Source organism: Dunckerocampus dactyliophorus, chromosome 11, assembly GCF_027744805.1.
Source record: "Dunckerocampus dactyliophorus isolate RoL2022-P2 chromosome 11, RoL_Ddac_1.1, whole genome shotgun sequence".
Classification (NCBI taxonomy): Eukaryota; Metazoa; Chordata; class Actinopteri; order Syngnathiformes; family Syngnathidae; genus Dunckerocampus; species Dunckerocampus dactyliophorus.
Genome location: NC_072829.1, coordinates 627,836 through 647,500, shown reverse-complemented (window position 1 = coordinate 647,500; position 19,665 = coordinate 627,836). Strand labels below are relative to the sequence as shown.

The window sequence follows — 19,665 nt, the reverse complement described above, 5'->3', positions numbered from 1 at the left end:
TGTCACATAGCAACATAGAAAGGAACGCTACACCTAGCATCAAAAACAACAACACAGCAGCAGTGGCGGTGAGGCTAGTCGCTAGCCGGCTAGTAGCTAGCCGCTGTGGTGTGGCGAGGTGTCACTACGCCAGTAACGGAGTGTTGGGTGTAACAATGCTAATAACAATAATAATAACAATGTGGGTCATACGCAGCTCACACTATGGAAATGAAGCCTGGTTGGCAGGTTTGACTTATGGGTTTGGTTTGTTCACTGACTTTGTTTTTTTGGATAATAAAGGCCCTTTTTGGCCATATGAAGAAGAAATAGAACAAACTTCCAGTCACCTTGAGTTTATGTTTCATATATTGTGCATCATATGAGGCTTATATGGTTTACTCCTGAACGTGGCCACTGTATCATTTCTTTCCTACAAGGCACTCACTTATCTTATGTTTTCTGAAGTACCCAAATCGTACAAGTTCCATTTGGTCGAGCTGTACCAAGGTTTCACTGTCTGATGCATTCCATACAAGAGAGATAAAAACGTTATACTACACCAGTTAACATGTCTTGCATGCTGGGGTAACGCTACAACAAATCAATCGTATTTCAAATCAGTCAGAGTAACCATTTCTGTCCCCCAGTGGGGGCATGAGATCAAATAACTGAGAACCACTTCAAGTCTTAAAGGAACGTGAGTTGGATTTAGGAGCAACTGTGAACTGTTGTTGGAAGAAATAAGACTTACTGTGAGGTCACATAAGTTATTCTTCTTCTAATGGAAGGTGATTAAGTTCACAAACAACACTGGCAGCGGCAATAAGGCTCCATCATCTGCTCCCTTGGAAGCGGACTGCAGTGTTGTTTGTCTTACAGACCAGTTGGTAACCCAGTTAAGCATATTTCATCACATTTGCCTCAGTTCAGAATATTTATTGCAAAAGCCAATGCAATCAAGAGAATTTTACTTTTCTTTGTATCGCGTCTGTTCCTGCGCGACAGCTTTAGAGGTACGACCAGGTTGTGCCATTGTGGGCTGCGAGGGCACGGGGAGGTCACTGAAGTGATTCTTAAATCCCAAGGTTGCTGCTGAAGCCCACCTCCACCGGACTGGGAAGGAATTTAAGCGTTGTCACGTTGGAATGATAAATTGACAAGATTGATGTTCAGTGACGGCACTGCGGAAACATTCCCACATGGCCTAGGAGTCAAGGTCTCATGCTCGTTGTTGTGTGCCAGGCTTGTACAGCCAGCTAGATTTCATATTCTAAACCATGCCTGGGATTAATAGTTGCTCTGGACATGAACTAATTAAAGTTGCTGAACACTATAAAGGAGATTAAGGCAAAGTCGGAAAGGGAGGCGATAAGGCAGGACGGGGGCTAATAAACAGGGGTTACAGGCTGGAAGTGAGCAAGGCAGGGAGGCAGCGTCAAACTGGGCATGAGGCCTCTGCAGGGCGAATGATTGTTTCTGCTTAGAAGGCGGATTAGTGATTGCCAGGCTGTAAACTCTGCAGCCAAGGTTCACCAGGAAGTCACCGCCAGATCTTCTCAACACACTCATGCGGAGGATACGGCATTCAAAAGGATTACCTGCTCTTTTTCATACAGGCTTATGCCACTATTTGTGCGTCATGCGCACCCAAAGACTTCACGTTGTCCCCTGTGGACGCCACTTTAGTGTCATCCAGATTCAGATTCAACTCAGGATCTTGCAGACTGTTACGCGGATGCAAAACCAGCAGGTAATGTTATTACTTCGAAGCGAATGCTCATTTTAGCCAATAAATAGAACCACAATGGCGACATGACCAAAGGGGGGACTATAGTTACTTGTAAATATACAAGTATATATAAATACTTGTAAATATGCACCGAAATATGGCTGCAGTTGTTGTGGTTGGCTGACAGCCTGCTCTGGAACACCTACCCCCCACTTTTCTTTGTGCCTAAATTGTGCCTAAATAGTTTTTCGCCATTCCCACGCTGTACTTGCCCATAGGAACTCCCCCTTTTATCGCCCAGTCATCCTGTCCTGTCTACCCCCCGGTCACACTCTATGTACTGTATATGTTCGGACAGGCGATTGCAGTTTCGCTTGTACCTCTGTACAAGTGACAAGTAAAGGCCATTCTGATTCGGAAAAAAAAAGCCACCGTAAAGCCACCAAAGGACATCTATCCCACTTCTGACATCGACCCCACTTCTAAGACCATGATCAACAAAATGCTGAGCAGTAGTATCCTCAGTCTGGATTCAAACCTGGATCTGTTGGGTTGAAAACCTGCACACTGACCACAAATCCGAATGGCTCGGCTCCTTGGTACAGTAATGGCAACTAAAATTGGAGTGACGTGCACTTTACACTAACTTCCTCTTCTTGAGGCGGAATCAAGTATAATACAGATGCCCGTTTCCGACAATTGGAGTCTCAGTGGCACAGTGGAGTCCACTTCTGACACAATATTTAGCTACCCTCAGCCTGGAAAAACCTCGACCACAAAACCAAAGAGCCATGCTCAGACAGACATATTCTAATGTGTTACCTATCTTTGAAGACTATCACATCAAGGTGCTTCAAGCAACCATCCCCACCGCTGGCCTCATGGTTATCCATCCCACTTCTGACACCTCTGCTACTTTTAGACTATGAACCTGGGTCTGTATGTGTGAAAGACCTGTACACCGACTACCGCACCAATGAGCACAATGGTCACCTGATCCTCCTTTGGGGCATCCACCAATAACCTCACAATCCCACTTCCCACATCCCACTTCTGACACCCATCCTGTTATTTATCCCCAATCTGGATGTCAATGACATAGCACTGGTATTTTTGTAATCACCAACATTGGCTATTATTGCTAAAACAGTCATTCATTATAGTAGTCGTAGTATAGTAGTATAGTAGTATAGTAGTAGTAGTTAGTAGTTATTTTCCTAAAAAAGTAAAAGGAATTAGTGAGGGAATTACTCCAGACTTTGTCAAGTTTTACAAAAGCAAAAAAAGGCTCTGTCGGGACGCTACAATCATAACACACCACATTTCACTGTCTGTGACGGTACTGGCATTAGTAACGCTCTTACTTTTTAACGTTCTTCCAACACTGGTGATCACAACTTGAAAGAAGCCCGTAGTGGTACTCGTAATGCGTAAGTGTGCCCGTATAAGTCCTTAGGCGTTGACGCCACAAAGTTTACCAATAAAGAAGACGCAACGGCACCCAAGACTACGCAGTTTGAAAGGCTGTTCATTAATTAAGGTCCTAAGTGAGCCCTTTCCCTTCAGCGAGATGCCACACTCCCTGGAGGTTAATACCATCGACTGCATCGATCTGTGAGCCGCTCACTCAAAGAGCGTGCTTCATTAGGACGGACATGTGGACACAGTCTCCAGATTGATACGTAGAGGATGCCAGAAATGACTGCCAGCTCGTTCCAGCTTCTGGTTGTCTAATGGCTGAGGAGTGGGGGTGACATAAATTCAGGATAAGAGGCTATCTGGCCAGTAATTACAGACTCCAGTGGCAGAATGTAAGATCCAATATTAATAAATGGAATATTTTCATAGTTCTGGCATAGAAAACTTGTTTATGGTCTTTTTGAATATGGTTTTTAACATTATTAGAGCCCTTTAGACATAAAATAACAACCCTACAGTCACCTTTACGCTCCTATTACCCAACGTAGTAGACATAATCAGAGGAAATAAGACATATTAGACATAAATAAGATAACAGACTCACATGTTTGCAGTTCCTTGTTGTGTTTTTCTGGACAGTGTACTTCCCGTGTACTTCCTTGCTGCTTAAATGGCTTTACACTCGTATTACCCAATATAGTAGACAGAACAAGATAAAAAGACCATGTAAGGCATAAATCAAACTCCTGCTCAAGCAGTGTCGCAGTAAATGTGTTCCCTGGGGAACCGTAGTGACGAGTCTAACCAGCGAACAATTACTGACACCTAGTGGCCAATGTAGAATACAGTACTAGATTCACAATCAGAATGCCTTGTATTTGTATTTTTGTTCATTTTGCCATTTGTATGCTTGAAAATGCTAAGTATAATTTGCTTAAATATGATTTTTTTTACTAATAATAGACCGATTCAACCATGAAAGTGATCATGAATTAATTACTTTCTGAAAAACCACGATGCAGTAATCCCAAGTTTATTGCAGTTAATTGGTTCCACATAAATTAATTTCTGTGAAATATCAATGAATGTTAATAAATTAAATATTTTTGTAGCATAGAAAACCTGTTTATGACTTTCGAAATATGGGTTTTAACATTATTAGAGCCCTCTAGGCATGAAATAACACCCCAATAGTCACCTTTACACTCCTATTATTCTTTGTTTACATCACATGGCTCAGGCTACGGGATCTCTGCATAGCAGGCTAGCATGCTAACTAGTTAGCCTCTCCAATTTCCTTATTCTAAACCTAAGAAAGTGTTTCAAACGGAGTGGGGAAGGAGGACAATGTAGACAAAACCTTCCTAAACTTTCCACTTCCACACGGAATGAGAGGAGAACCTTTTTTTCCGCACTCGATCTCAGCCATGGCGTGTCCGTCTCAGCCATGGCGTGTCGGCTGGGCTCCATGCAGCGTGAAAGGTAATGTCATCTAAGGTCACGTCTCATAACATTCCTGATGCCCAGTGTCCACAATACTACATAGAACTTGTCTTTCAATGTTCTTTGACTAATAATAGGCCATAGTCAACCACCAAACAGCCATCATTTATTGGCTAACTCTTTTGCTTTTTTTGGCGGGAGCTACAGATCAAAGTCTAATTCATCTTGTGTGTGAATTTCTGTGACAAGTGGCTGCCGTCTGGATGGGTCAGCAGCGGGGATTCATCCCCACATCCAGCAGACCCCACCGTCACTCTGCTTGAATTTGCTTCTCGGCAGAAAAAGCTCATTTTCTCTGTTTTTTGGTGAAAATCAGGTGTTTTTGCTGAAAGCACCTTATGTTCTACCGCCGATATCTGAAGACCCAAAAATGCTAGAAACAAACTTTTTTTTTCTGGTGAAAGAAGAGAGTCTAAAGTTTCTTTAGATACTTTCAATGTTTATGTAGTCCTAAAACTCAATATTCTGTGGGTCTTGAAAGTTCAGCAAAATGCCCCAAAACTCTGGCAGTATGTCTGCTCTGGACATGGCTGGCAGTCAATGAGGGAATTATTATTTGAATAAACACGATATAGTGAGAGAGCGCTAGTCGAACGTCGATATTGCGAGTGACGACTGTACAGAGACACAGACATCGGGACAGAAAGGTAGAATGGCACCTAATTTAAAGACAAATAGGTCCAAAGTAGACTGACGTCCGAGTTCATGTCTAGAAAGGCCAGAGCTCTTTGTATTGGAACACGGAAGATGATATATAGCAGGACGCTATTAGCACCATTCAGCAGGGAAAGCTAAGTCATTCTAGAAGAAGAGAAGATGGAAGGCTAATGCAGAGAGGGTGAAAGATGAAATTGCACAAAGTTGGAATCCCAGCACGTGCAAGCCAGAGCTATTAAATGTCCACCCTGAAACATGGACATGTGCCTTTTTCCTGTGCACGTTTTCTCAAATGGGGAACATTCGAAAGAATGCAGATGAAAGGCATTGTCGAGATGATTGCTAAATATAGCAGCAATCCTTCACTTGGTCCCTGAAGCCAATTTGAGTGAGGCTGGAGAAGGCTGAACATCACGGCTGCGCCTGCCTGCCTCTCATCAGGGGGACGTCATTTACATAATGAAATGCTGCCACGGCAACCACGCCATCACGCAAACACATGCTCGCAGCCCCAGAGACACCCTCCGTATGGAAAGACACACTTGATTAGAAGATAAAGGGCGGGAGAGCAGCTGTAAATGAGCCGTCCTCTGGGGTGGGATAGAGGTGTATGTCTGTGGGACTGTTGTATCCTCCATCCATCCATCTCAGTGTTGGGATGATTCTGACTCTTGAGATTATTTCATTAATAATCCACAGTTGCAATACCTCTTTGCGTTTTTAGTAGTGCCTTCTACTTATACCGCGCTTTTCATGGCACCTTATGTGGATCACATGGCTAGCAACTAAATAAGTAAATAACACAATAAAGACACAACCCAACAGACAACACAATCACGGTATGCTTAACTGGGAAACAAACAAAACTGGTGAAATGTTGCCTCAAAGCTCTGGAAAACAACGACATAATTGCTCCTGTCGCTGTATACTGTAAGCTAGAGGTGCACTATACTGATTAAAAATAGCGCCGATGATCCATCATTTAAAAAAACGCTCCAACGAGGCGAGTTTGCCCGTACCATGCGGGTGATCAAATCAAGTGCTCAGTTTTTCTCCTGCCTGTGATGTTAACGACCTGGCGTAACGTCTCCTGAGCTCACTTGGAAACAAACATTCCCTTTAAGAGGAAGGATGTTGTACCAAATGCTCTGCGATGAGGGGAAACAAAACAAACCATGGAGCACACAAAAAACCTTACCTTAAAAGTGCAAAAGGTTTGCCACAAACCTCTGTGATGTCACACCGCCTGCTCGGATCGTGTGCCCAAACACAGTGCACCTTGCTGGGCCACAGCAGGTGGCTCCTCCCCCTCTATACTCTGGTTCTCCTGATAGTAGTCATGTGGACAAATCAACAGGTACAGTTGGTCAAATCCTAATTTGTTCTGGTTCTTCTTACCTAAAGGTGTGCACAAACTACAGTTAAATGAAATTAATAAAGCAGATATTAAAAGTTATTAGTTATCGGTATCATATCGGTCTTGAGAAACACAAAGTTATCAGTATCGGTATTGGTTTAAAAAAAAAAACATATTGTGCATCTCCCCTGTACACACTTCTACAAAAAAGAAAAAAAAAGGCTGTTTTCATATGGACGTCTTTCACAAATTAACACTGGACTACTGGTGGATCCCACTTCTGACACCCATCCCGGTTCTGAGACCATCTTCCACAGAAGGCTGAGTAGTTCTCCAAATTGAGAATTTAGATGGAATCAGTCAGTCGGAATACCACAAATAAACAAACAAACAAACAAGCAAACAAAAACAACGTACCCAAAGGGCAGTGTTTGTTTTCTGGGTAACAGTGGGATGGGTGGGAGTGTCTAGTCTGTAAGGACGTGGGAGGGGACCTGAGAATTGGGAGTTCTAGTCTTGCCATGGCCCAATGTATGTAATTTGGGATTGGCTACATGGAGAAGTACCAACAACCTGCCTTGACTTGGCTCAGCGTTTGGAGAGGATAGGAGTGACTGCTCCATTTCCAGTGTTATACACTGAGATACTACAGTAGTACTACAATGAATAGTGTGTCTCCCTCCTAAGACAAGGGAATTTTTATAACAGAAAGTGTGCTTTTTGTGTTAGTTTTGGAGACATATCATGCACTGTCGTCACTAATGGAGCACCATTCTCACTATCCTTCTTGTTTGCCTCGCTTCCTCGATGTATTACCTCCGCCAAGCACAAGCGTTTGGGTTAATGGAAGAACTGATTCAATTTGGTTTTTTTTGGATTCTTTAACATTGCGAGATGAGACCATTTTCAGCATTTGTGCATCGAAGTCCACAAAAAATGGTCAGAGCACTTGGAAAAAAACATACAGGACACGTTTCCAACAGGTTCCACAAAACATCAAAGACTGATCCAAACTATGTAGGATTATTATTATTTTGGTGGGACTCACAATATGGGGGGGGGAAATTATGGCGCTTGGTGGAGGTCTGCCCCCTCCTAGTGCTTTTCTAGTTTCACCTTTTTCGCCAACGAAGTAGATTCCTTTTGACTCCAGCAAAGCACCAACATTTTCCTGCTAATTTTTGATGAAAAGTTTTTGATTAAAATCCTAACTCCTAACCCCTAACCCCTAACCCCTAACCCCTAACCCCTTACCGCTAACCCCTTACCGCTAACCCTAACCCCTAACCCCGAACCCCTAACCCCTAACCCCTAACCCCTAACCCCTAACCCCTAGGGACATCAGTATGGTGGAACTGTATACGCACATATACTGTATAACACCACACACACACACACACACACACACACACACACACACACACATGCACGCAGAGTACAGGATAGACAAACAGGAGGAATTATTTCAGGATCTTGAAGTGACGTGTGCTGCTCGTAGTTAAGTTAAAAGGAGATACATTCTCATCCTCACAGTCAAAGTGTTTTCGTTTCCCACCATGACAAACTTTTTGTTTTGTCACATGTCAGATCAGAGATTCTCCGTGGTGAGCGATCACATGGTTTGCAGCGTGATGAAGGAAGACAGGTCGCTGCCTACCCTGCAGTATGGGGGTGAGGGGTGACGGGGCGGCGAGATGGGGAGAAAGCGAAGGACGAAGAGGAAGAGGAAGAGAAAGCGAAAGCGAGAGCTGGAGTTGGCAGCCAGCGAGGTATCAGCAATCCATAAGAGCAGAAGTGACGAGCATAAAGAAGATGAAGCGTGCTTGAGGCCGAATGAAAAGGTTGCACGCGATGACGAGGAAGCGCTGCCGCTTTACTGAAAGGTTATGGTGTGAAATTAGGACGGGGAGCATTGGTTCTGTTCAAAAGGAACTCTGGTGTGTTTGCTCTGCTGGTACAGTTCATTGTGCCAAGTGTATACCCGAGCACCCGAACCCCCGACAAGCAGATCCAGACCGTTTGAGAGGCGCATCTCAGTGTGGTCCATCGTACGAACTTTCGCTCTGTTTTGATGCAATTATTTTTGTGTGAACTCTTCACCCCTTACTCGTGTTTCATCTCTATCACACCTAGCTAGACGCGTTCACGTCGGCCTACCTTCAGTCGTGACTTCAAGATTCGACAATAAAATAGACAAAAGACAACTTGGTTTCTGTGGACATTCTGTAGTGTCAACATTAAAGCTTTTTCTCTTTCCACAGTACCTTTAGCTCTGTTTCCCCCCATTCTAGTTGTTTAATTATATTTATATCTTGTGCTGCTAGTCAGTAAAAAAGGGTCATTTTTGTTCTGGACCAGCATTCCAGAATAAAAACGTGAACACATCCCCAGGAACATATTTGTTTGTCTCTTTTTAATCATCATTTTTATTGGGGAAATGTGTTTTCACAATACATTATAAACTCTCAGCCATTTTCCACATGATTTGTGTTTAGTGTGTGTGTGTGTGTGTGTGTGTGTGTGCGTGTGTGTGTGCGTGTGCGTGTGCGTGTGCGTGTTTGCAGATCTCTGAGTAATTGACTGAATCCGAAGCAAAGGCATCTGCTGTTTGTCCGTATCTCACATTAGAATTCTGTCAAGTGTGTGTTGTGAATTGCAGACTGTGTCATATTTATTCATGCGCTCTTCCTTGCTTTCCGTGTGGTCGTATAATGCGATCGCGACAGAGTGGAAACAACAATTACGATGCCGCGGCTTCCGATTCAACCACTTTGTCTCGCTTGAATGTTCCCGTTTGAGAGTGAAACTTGCATTACGTTGAAAATAATGACTGGTTATCGTCTGCTTAAATGTCATGATAGCTTAGACTGATGAGACGTCAAGATAGTTCTATCGCTGAAGAAGATGGAGAGGGCTTTCCTTGATCCGTATCTACAGTATATCTGATTTGTAGAGAGACACGCCATTGATGGCCTTAATATTGATTCATTACTTGTGACCTTTCTCATTTGTGTACTTTGACAGTGAGACAAGTGCTGATGCAAATCTTTAACTGACGGCAGACATTAACGTGTAAATGAGGGAATTTGTCTCAATGTACATCCAAACATAGTAGTGGTGTCACAAGATCTTGCAAGATTAAAACGTGACAAGATTTCTCGAGATAAATAAATCAATGAATCACAATAGATGAGGTGGATCATTTTGCAGGCCTCCATACATTGCCATGCGCATCTGTGGCTGTTTTCCTCGTCTCTCGCCCCCAAACAGGAGGGAGGGTTCACTCATTGGTTCCGCACCTACATTCATTTGTGGCGGAATCTCGTCACAAATGCTAACCGGCCCCTCCTGAAATAAACATGTCAGCGGCCTAAAACACCGGCAAAAGTTGGCGAGAACACTTGGAAACTCCTCTCTTACGGAGCCTGAATGGAAGCAGTTCAAGTTGCTTTTGATACGATGTACTCACGTTATTACGCCACATGTTATTCTTACGTTCATGGAGAAATGGTCCCAACATGATGTTGACAATAGTATCGTTTATTTGGAGAACAATGTTGTTGTCATTACAGGCCTACTTACACACTTCACAGAACAACTGAGAACAGAGTGAGACCTCTTGTCAGTCATACAATTGCTTTGTCTCTGTGGGGGAGAAGGGGTCGCTAGCATACGAGTACACATGGCAAAAGAGTGGCGCCTCGTCAGAAGCACTGCAAGGTAACATTACGAGGGAAACAGATGTTTGCCAAGCCAAGTATTAATAATGAGCAAGTCGACCCCTTCAACACGAACCACCCAGGATGCCCAATTTGTTTGAAAGTGGTAGCAACATACCAAGTTGCATCAAACATACTGTATGCCCCCCAACCCAGTTAACCCAAATACAGCAGAGCTTTCGTTGTGACAGTCAACACTCACTGAGACGTTTGGTTGGGAAAGTAAATACAAACCGAACAGCGTAAAAGTCATCGCAAAAAGAAGTGCTGCTCTTTAATGTGGTTGACAAGCCAGCATTTCAAGAAATGCTGCAAACGCTCGATACGATGTACAAGCTGCCTTAATGGTGACGATGATATTGTTTATCAGCAATCATTTGTGGGACAATTATCACCCAGCAAAATGTATTATCGTGACATGACTAAATCATTTAGTCAAAATGTAAACATGTGATCCTATTTTGGGCCTGTGGTGTTATCTCAAGTTCTGAGACCTGCGTTCTGCACACAAACATATGAGCTTTTTTTCCAAATGATAATGATAGTCCATTGGTGAAATCCAAAGTTGTCTGTGATGCTGGCAGGCTTTTTTCACCTTTTCTTTCACCTTGTCCCTGCACTGACGTACAGTGGAACACGCCACGCCGTCACGTTGTGCAATCCTGCCCCCGTCTGTCTTAATGCACTTGAAATGTAATATTCACCTAGCAGCATGAATAATACAAGATAATGAGATGCCACACACACCTGCAGTATTTCCACAAAAATCACAGCCTTGGTGGAGGGAAGACCTTACACTCCACTACAGTACACTACAGTACACTACACTACAGTAGAGTACACTACAGTACACTACAGTACACTACACTACACTACAGTGGAGTACACTACAGTACACTACACTACAGTAGAGTACACTACAGTACAGTACACTACAGTAGAGTAGACTACAGTACAGTACAGTATAGTAGAGTACACTACAGTACACTACACTACAGTAGAGTACAGTACAGTACAGTAGAGTACACTACAGTACACTACACTACAGTAGAGTACAGTACAGTACAGTAGAGTACACTACAGTACACTACACTACAGTACACTACACTACACTACAGTAGAGTACACTACAGTACACTACACTACAGTACACTACACTACAGTAGAGTACAGTACAGTACAGTAGAGTACACTACAGTACACTACACTACAGTACACTACACTACACTACAGTAGAGTACACTACAGTACACTACACTACAGTACACTACACTACAGTAGAGTACAGTACAGTACAGTACACTACAGTAGAGTAGACTACAGTACAGTACAGTATAGTAGAGTAGACTACAGTACAGTACAGTATAGTAGCGTACACTACAGTACACTACACTACAGTAGAGTACAGTACAGTAGAGTACAGTACAGTAGAGTAGAGTAGAGTACAGTACAGTAGAGTAGAGTACAGTACAGTAGAGTACAGTAGAGTACGTTTCTCTTGATATATGAGGGGAAACATTGCTCAGTCTTATGTGTTTTTGTCTTATTAGGGCCCCAGGGCTTCCCCACCCCTCGTTTAAAATGTGTTATCTTTTCTAGTGACTATATTAGTTTTTTGTATCATTTTATGAGCAGAATGTGTGTAGGTTGTCCTCACACTTGTGCCACAATTAGTCATCACAGCCATGAAATAACATCCCTCCATCCTTGTCAGGGTGGAAAGTAATCCATATTAGTAACGGTAATGCTTTTATTTATTTATTTGGAACATGCGTAACACGTTACACTGAGGAATGCTACACTTCAATGGCTCGAAAAGTAGCAGGAAGAAGCGGCGCTTATTTCATGCCTCAGCACCTGCTCATAGTTAAACACAGAAGGTGAAGAAATGATTACTATTACTTATTACTACTATTACTTGAATACTGAATGAAAGGAGTAGACAATGAAAGACAAGGGAAGAAAGTGTTCAAATAAATGATCAGTAAAAAAAACATTAACATCATCTAACAATAGATCGATGTGACTTGATGAATGTGATGTAGTGTCAGGTATTCACTCTGTCATCATCTCTTGATGGCAAAGGCAACAAAGCTTTCTGTCTTTGATTGTTGAGCTGCATAAGCAAGGCCTCTCTCTGGCAGCCACCATTGCTGCTGAGGTTGGACGCAGTAAGACACTCATTTCAACTGAACAAAAACATCCTGAGGCTGAACAAAAAAGTCAAGCGGTAGACCCAAAAAAATGAGCCGGAGGATCCCATTGGCTGTCCAACAGGACACGGGACCATCCTCGGTCCAAATGGAGGTTGTTACTGGTGCCGAGTGCAGTCCGATAACCATCAGACGTCATCTGCCAGAGAAGAAACAGCGTCTTCAAAGGCCTCGTGTCCTTCAAGGTTGGAATTTGCAGGAGAGCACCAAACATGGGACATTGAAAGGTGGAAGAAGGTTTGATTCTCCCTTGACGGTCCTGATGGCTTCCAACGTTACTGGCATGACAACCTGAGATGTTTTCCACCATCATGATCCTTCAGTGGAACAATGGAGCTTCAGGTCGTGCAGGGGCGTCAAACGGCAGCTGGCTATGTGGAGATGTTGCATCCCTCATGACTGAAGGCCCTCGTCTGTGTGGTAATGACTGGCCTTTTCAACAGGACAACGCTGCACTTCACTCTTTTGGAGCATCCTTTGGACCATCCCCAACATTTGGGGCTGGATTTACAAAAGTGGACATGAGTTCCAGACAGTGAAGCCATCTTCAGCACCTGGAGCAACATTCCCACTAGCCTCCTGGAAACACTGGCATCAAGCACGACCACAGCCATGTTTCACCTCATCAACAAGAACTGTGCAGCTATTGCAACATTTTATTTCTAGTTTGGGGGTGTTTGGGTTTTTCTGAGCTATGGTCTTCAGCTTTTGATCAGCGGATGAACAGCCTATTTCACTTTGATGCTTCTTTGTTTGTCTCCTCCATTTGTTCTTTTTGCCTTTTGAAGCTCTCCTTAGAACCTCCTTAAGATCCAACAGTGCGACAGTGCAGCACATTCTGGACATTTTTAAGCTGCTCTTAACATTTCGATCAGAAGTATCCATTCATAAATAAATAAATAAATAAATAAATAAGTAAATAAATAAATAAACATTGGTGTAAAAAAAGGAAGAGAAACATTGTATGGTGAATAAATAAATACATTTATTCATGCTTGGTGTTAAATAAGAGAACATCGTTGAAGTCTTAGCAGCTGCTCAACGTGAGCTGACTGTATGTCATTTTACATTTTGGGCTATTTTCTCCTTCTCCTGTCGCTCACATCTTTTCTCAAAGGGCTTCAATTCATCAAGCGCTCTCCAATAATAAGATTATGGCTCGTGTTTGATGAGACAAAGAGAAGATGAATGTCTCATCCAGCGACATGCAGCATGCGTTTATTTGATGAAGATGGAAAATGTCTGCAGTGCGTGAACACCACGCACGCACATGCACACACACACACTCACACACACACACACACACACACACACACTCACTCCCCCCCCCCCCCCCCCCCCCCCCCCCCACACACACACACACATGAGTGCGAGACTGACAAACATCTGCGTAAAAATAGGCAGAAATATTGATTTCACATTGTAAATGTGTTCACTCATGGACTGTCAAGGAAGGGGGGCTGCTGACTGCTGTGAAACTGTTCAGTGTTCAACAGTGTGTGTGTGTGTGTGTGTGTGTGTGTGTGTGTGTGTGTGTGTGTGTGTGTGTGTGTGTGTGTGTGTGTGTGCATGTGTGAATTTGTGTGGGTGAGTGGCTGCTCATGGCTCCATGCTGTAAAGCTTTGAGGGACAGATGGCTACTCGGTCTCAGTGTGACTTGCTCTACCGGTCCTCTTGTCTTTGGCTGCAGGTCCATCCTGCCTTGGCTGCAGCATCACAGACGTGCCCACTCACCCGCACGATGCACACAAACACACGCAGTCTTGCCGGAGAGCCTTCCTCTCTGTTACCTTGCAGGCTAGACACCCTCTGACCCTGCCCGCTGCAGCCCCCTGACCAGTGCTGGGACTGAAGGAAACATGCTCGTGTGTGAGACGGAGCACGGGCTCAGCAGCTTCCTTCGTTAAACTTCATGGCAACACATCAAACGCACAAAAGCTCACCAGATACTTTGCCTGTGTAACCTTGCAGCAGAAACTATGCAACGAAAAGCCAACTTGTCCAATAAGAACACGCGAAACTGGACTAGAAATAAGAAAATATCTTGGGTGGATGGATGGATGGATGGATGGATGGATGGATACTTAATCATCTCCAAGAGAGTCACATTTCCAGCAGCTCTGCAAAAATATCATGAGCTTAATCACTCAATAACAAAATAAAACCACCAAGGCAAGACATGAGAGATAGGAAAAATAAGAAAAGAATATAAAAAGTAATAAATAAATACAGAACAGATCACTTCAAATTTGTAGTGCAATAATACATACATAATAATGACAGTGATAGTAATCGGCCACTGAAACTGCTCTTGTGTCAGGAGATGATGTTGGCATGAAACTCCACACACATGCGCTGTAAATACTTGATTTTGCCATTTAATTTGTCATGCTTTCAAATTAAAGTGTTACATTTCCATGAAAACAAACAACTGTCTGGAAATCACTAAAATAGGCGATCAATTCAACTGCTATTTTTGCTTTTATAGGGACTTTGTTTTGCACAAGCTTCCACAAGGATGTGCTCCAAATTTTATATACTGAAAGTATTTTATTTGACCACAAAAACACTTTTTTAGGTGATCATTTGTTAACTTGAAACCTTCTTCCACTTCTCTTAAGAGCTTTTGTTCTGAAGACTGTTTTCTACTCATTTCTCTTTGAGCAACATTATTCTTTCTGCCAGAAATTTCAACTCAAAAGGGTAAAATAGTGAAGCATTTTTTAAGTCATCAAAAATATGTTTGTTTCACACTGGTTGATGTACTTTTTGTATGAAATATTTTTGACATTTTAAGGACATTTTAAGGATAGGATATGACTCTTATAATTTTTATTTTTAAAAAAGGTATATATATATTTCACAAGTAATTTCAAGATTTCTGCTAATTACTTTTTGGAGTGAAACCTTCAAAATGATCATGTATCATTATAACATAACATAGCAGAAGATAGCATAGCATAACATAGCATAATATAACAACATATAATAACACAACTAAAATAAACATATAACATAAAATAGTATAAAGTAGCATAGCATAACATAAGATAGCATAGCATAACATAACATAACACAACATAGCATAACCTAACATAGCATAACACAAGATAGCATAGCCTAATATAAACATAACATAGTGTGATATAATGTAATAGTTTGCCATAATATCAAATCTCTTCTGCTACGTTTCTTCCATAATGTGTTTCTTCCTCCTTTCCAGACATGTTAAGGAGGTGTAAACCATGACTGAGACCATAATGTACTACGGTACTTCAACACGATGTATCAGCACCACATGACCACATGCAGCGTTACACGTAGGACAACCGTTGACGTGATGTACACACACACGCACACACGCAAAGCAGTGAAGGGTGACGCATGTTATTAAGAAAGATAAGTTGCATGACGCGTCATTGAGATGCTCTTCTTGGAGCACGCTTATTGAATATATTTACATGAAGCTGCAAATGTATTCCCTCCAGCGCTGATCAGAACAATAAACACCTTGACAGGAACAAAAACCTCCATTAATTAGGAGAAATCATGCGAGCAGCGTCTTTCAATTGTTTTTAGCTCCGTTCACAGCATCATAACTCATCAGCAGAGCACGGCCCTTTCACACAAGTTTCATAAAGGCTTTTACTTGACATTGTCTTATTTTTCTACATTTATATGACCTTTTCATGACCTTATTTCTCCACCAGTGAAAGCTGCAAAAGCAATAATAAACCATCATCATGTAAATACAGTTCCATTTTTCACGTTATTACATGCGGCATCGCGACTCGTTAGCCCCAACCTTAATAATCTGGCAATAATTACGGGCAGATGGTGCAACACAAATGAATGAGAGATGCCGTAGAAAAACGTGCTCGGCGTAAATCTCGCCGCCAGCGGGGGGAGACAGCTGGATGATGAGGACAGGGACCGCAGCGCTTCCTGAAATGCATCACGGTGATTTATGATGGTCATCCTCGCTCAGAAAAACAACATACCACGAAAGCCTGAACATGAGACTCTGTTTTTAGCATTTGCTCCTATTTGGACAGCTTGTCCCGTATAGGACATGATAGAAATGGTCAACCCTTCAGCACCTTTTCCACTTATGTTCCCAGCATAGAGTGTGTGTTGTTTGGGTGAGTGAGGAAATGCAAAAGTCCTTCCATTTCTAAATGTAGTACATCATTGGCCAATGGAGCCCAGTATTTGAGAAATGGATGCAGACTGGCTAACTTGTCTAATGGGACGTCAGCCTCTGCACACATGGCCAGAACATCTTCACCAAACTCTAATGCCCACGCTTGGCATTGGGGAAGACGGAGTCACCCGTGCATTTACAGCAACGTTATTCATGTAAGATAACAGAACATAACGTCAGCACAACACAACACAACACAACACAACACAGCACAACACAGCACAGCACAGCACAGCACAGCACAACACAACACAACACAGCACAGCACAGCACAGCACAGCACAACACAACACAACACAACACAACACAACACAGCACAGCACAGCACAGCACAACACAACACAACACAACACAACACAACACAGCACAGCACAGCACAGCACAGCACAGCACAGCACAGCACAGCACAGCACAACACAACACAACACAACACAACACAACACAGCACAGCACAGCACAACACAACACAACATAACTAGGGATGTCCGATATTGTCCAACCCTCAATTATATGATATCGATATGTGTAACATCACATTTGTCCTGCCATAGAATGAACACATTGTGGTGACCCACAAGATTGTTCTGTAGAAGATGAATCAAGTATCTACTGTATCTATCTATAGTATCTATCTATAGTATCTATCTATAGTATCTATCTATAGTATATACAGTATCTATCTATAGTTTCTACTGTATCTATCTACAGTATCTATCTATAGTATATACAGTATCTATCTATAGTATCTATCTATAGTATATACAGTATCTATCTATAGTATCTATCTATAGTATATACAGTATCTATCTATAGTTTCTACTGTATCTATCTACAGTATCTATCTATAGTATCTATCTATAGTATCTACTGTATCTATCTACAGTATCTATCTATAGTATCTACAGTATCTATCTACAGTATTTATCTATAGTATCTACAGTATCTATCTATAGTATCTATCTATAGTATCTACTGTATCTATCTACTGTATCTATCTATAGTATCTATCTATAGTATCTACTGTATCTATCTATAGTATCTATTTATAGTATCTATCTATAGTATCAACTGTATAGTATCTATGTATAGTATCTATGTATAGTATCTATCTATACTATCTATGTATAGTATCTATGTATAGTATCTATCTATAGTATCTATCTATAGTATCTATACCAAAAGCACGCTTTTGGTACTTGCTTCTACACGGCTGCCACGTCACCCTGTTTCCCAAAGGGAGGGGCTCATGCTCAGCTTCACAGCAGTGCAAGTTGAGACTCACGTTTGCGCTTATTGAACGGCAGGCGGGCGTACCTTCCGGGAGATGCTGGAGCAGAACTTGTTGAGCACGCAGGAGTAAAGCTACTACGGCTAATGTCCAAAGTTTCAACAGATAGAAATCCTTACATGTGAGCAGCGAAAGAAGAGTCCAGCGTCTCCCTGCAGGTGCAGTCCATCTGCTTCAATGTGCTGGAGCCAATCAGCTGCAGGTGTGCCCCGTAGTCCCGCCTCCAGCCGGAGAGAGAGCGTCTGAAAAGTAAGAGTACAGCCAGGAGAAGGCAGGGCAACGAACAGGAGCACGAGGTGGAAGGTCACACTTGTCTTGATGCCCTCATTCTCTTCTTCAAGAAAATTGTCTTCAACTGCGTAGCAAACAACCACCAACACACCTGGCATGTGTGCTGGTTGCTCTCCGTTGTACTTCATTGGCACCTAACAGTCTGAACACACACACACACACATACACACACACACACACACACACGCTGGCTTGATGGTATGGATCAGCATGCGGGCACATCCATCACGGTCACACGTTGACAATATACAGAGGAGCCTCAGTTAGCATATCACTAATAGATCAAAACTTCTTTCTATCTGCCATTAATTGCAATTAATTATGAGTTAACTAGGGACTAAATGTGATTGATCACAATTCAAAAGTGAAAAGTGTTTCTCACCTTAGTATAAATATACGCTGCCACTCGCAACCTTCTTTGGCTCCATTTTGGGTTGCTGAGGTCCATCCATGAAAACTCATTTGGGCCGCTTGTACCCGCCATCTTGTCCTGTGGGCCCAAATCTCATGACCACAGGTGGGGGTGGGAACGTAGATCCACTGCTAAACTGAGAGCTTCGCCTTTGGGCTCAGCTCCCTCCTCACCACAACGGACCCATGCAGAGTCACCGATCACCTGTCCATGTCACGTTCCATCCTTCCCTCACCCATGAGTCCCAAGGTACTTAAGCTCCTCCCCTTGGGGCAGGATCTCATCCCTGACCCGGAGATGGCACGCCACCCTTTTCCGGGTGAGAACCATGGACTCGGACTTGGGGGTGCTGATTGTCATCACAGCCGCTTCACACTCGCCTCCAGTGAGAGTTGAAGGTCACGGCTGATGAAGCCAGCAGGACCACATCATCTGCAGAAGCTGAGACCCAATCCTGCGGCCACCAAACCAGAACCCCCCAACGCCCCGACTGCGCCTAGAAACCCTGCCTATAAAATGGACAAAAATGTCCAACTGTTAAACCACTCATGGCAAAACAGGAAGGGGGTGTTGAAGAGGAAGCAGCTGATCTCGCTGCCACGTCGTGTCTTTGGGAAGAGTCAAGTCAACAAGCACGTCTCCAATGAACGTAAAAGTACCTTCAAATGTCCTTTCATGCCTTTCATTCATTATTTGCATGTGTTTGGAATTGTTTCCTGCGGGTCAAACTATCGTTTGCAAGGATTAAAACATGTTTTGCGTTCACATTGTAGGCTTTGTGGAAGGAATGAGTTGGACTGACATGACATCTTATGGGGACATGATGCCAGCCCAGGTCCCAGTGGACGGTGAGTGTGTTGGCTGGATGTGTTCCTGCTGCTGGAGATGGAT

General features: G+C 42.9%; 1 protein-coding gene across 3 annotated transcripts in view; it reads left to right on the top strand.

Moving 5' to 3' along the window:
• Nucleotides 1–19,665, top strand: part of fgf13a (fibroblast growth factor 13a) — a 126,203-nt gene that overhangs the window by 10,893 nt on the left and 95,645 nt on the right. Inside the window, exon 1 of one of the 3 annotated variants that reach the window (XM_054792405.1) lies at nucleotides 19,605–19,622. The exons of the other annotated variants lie outside the window; for them this stretch is intronic. The gene's annotated coding sequence lies outside the window, so the exon portion shown is untranslated. Of the gene's footprint in view, nucleotides 1–19,604; nucleotides 19,623–19,665 lie in introns of those variants that run through there. 3 annotated transcript variants of the gene reach the window in all.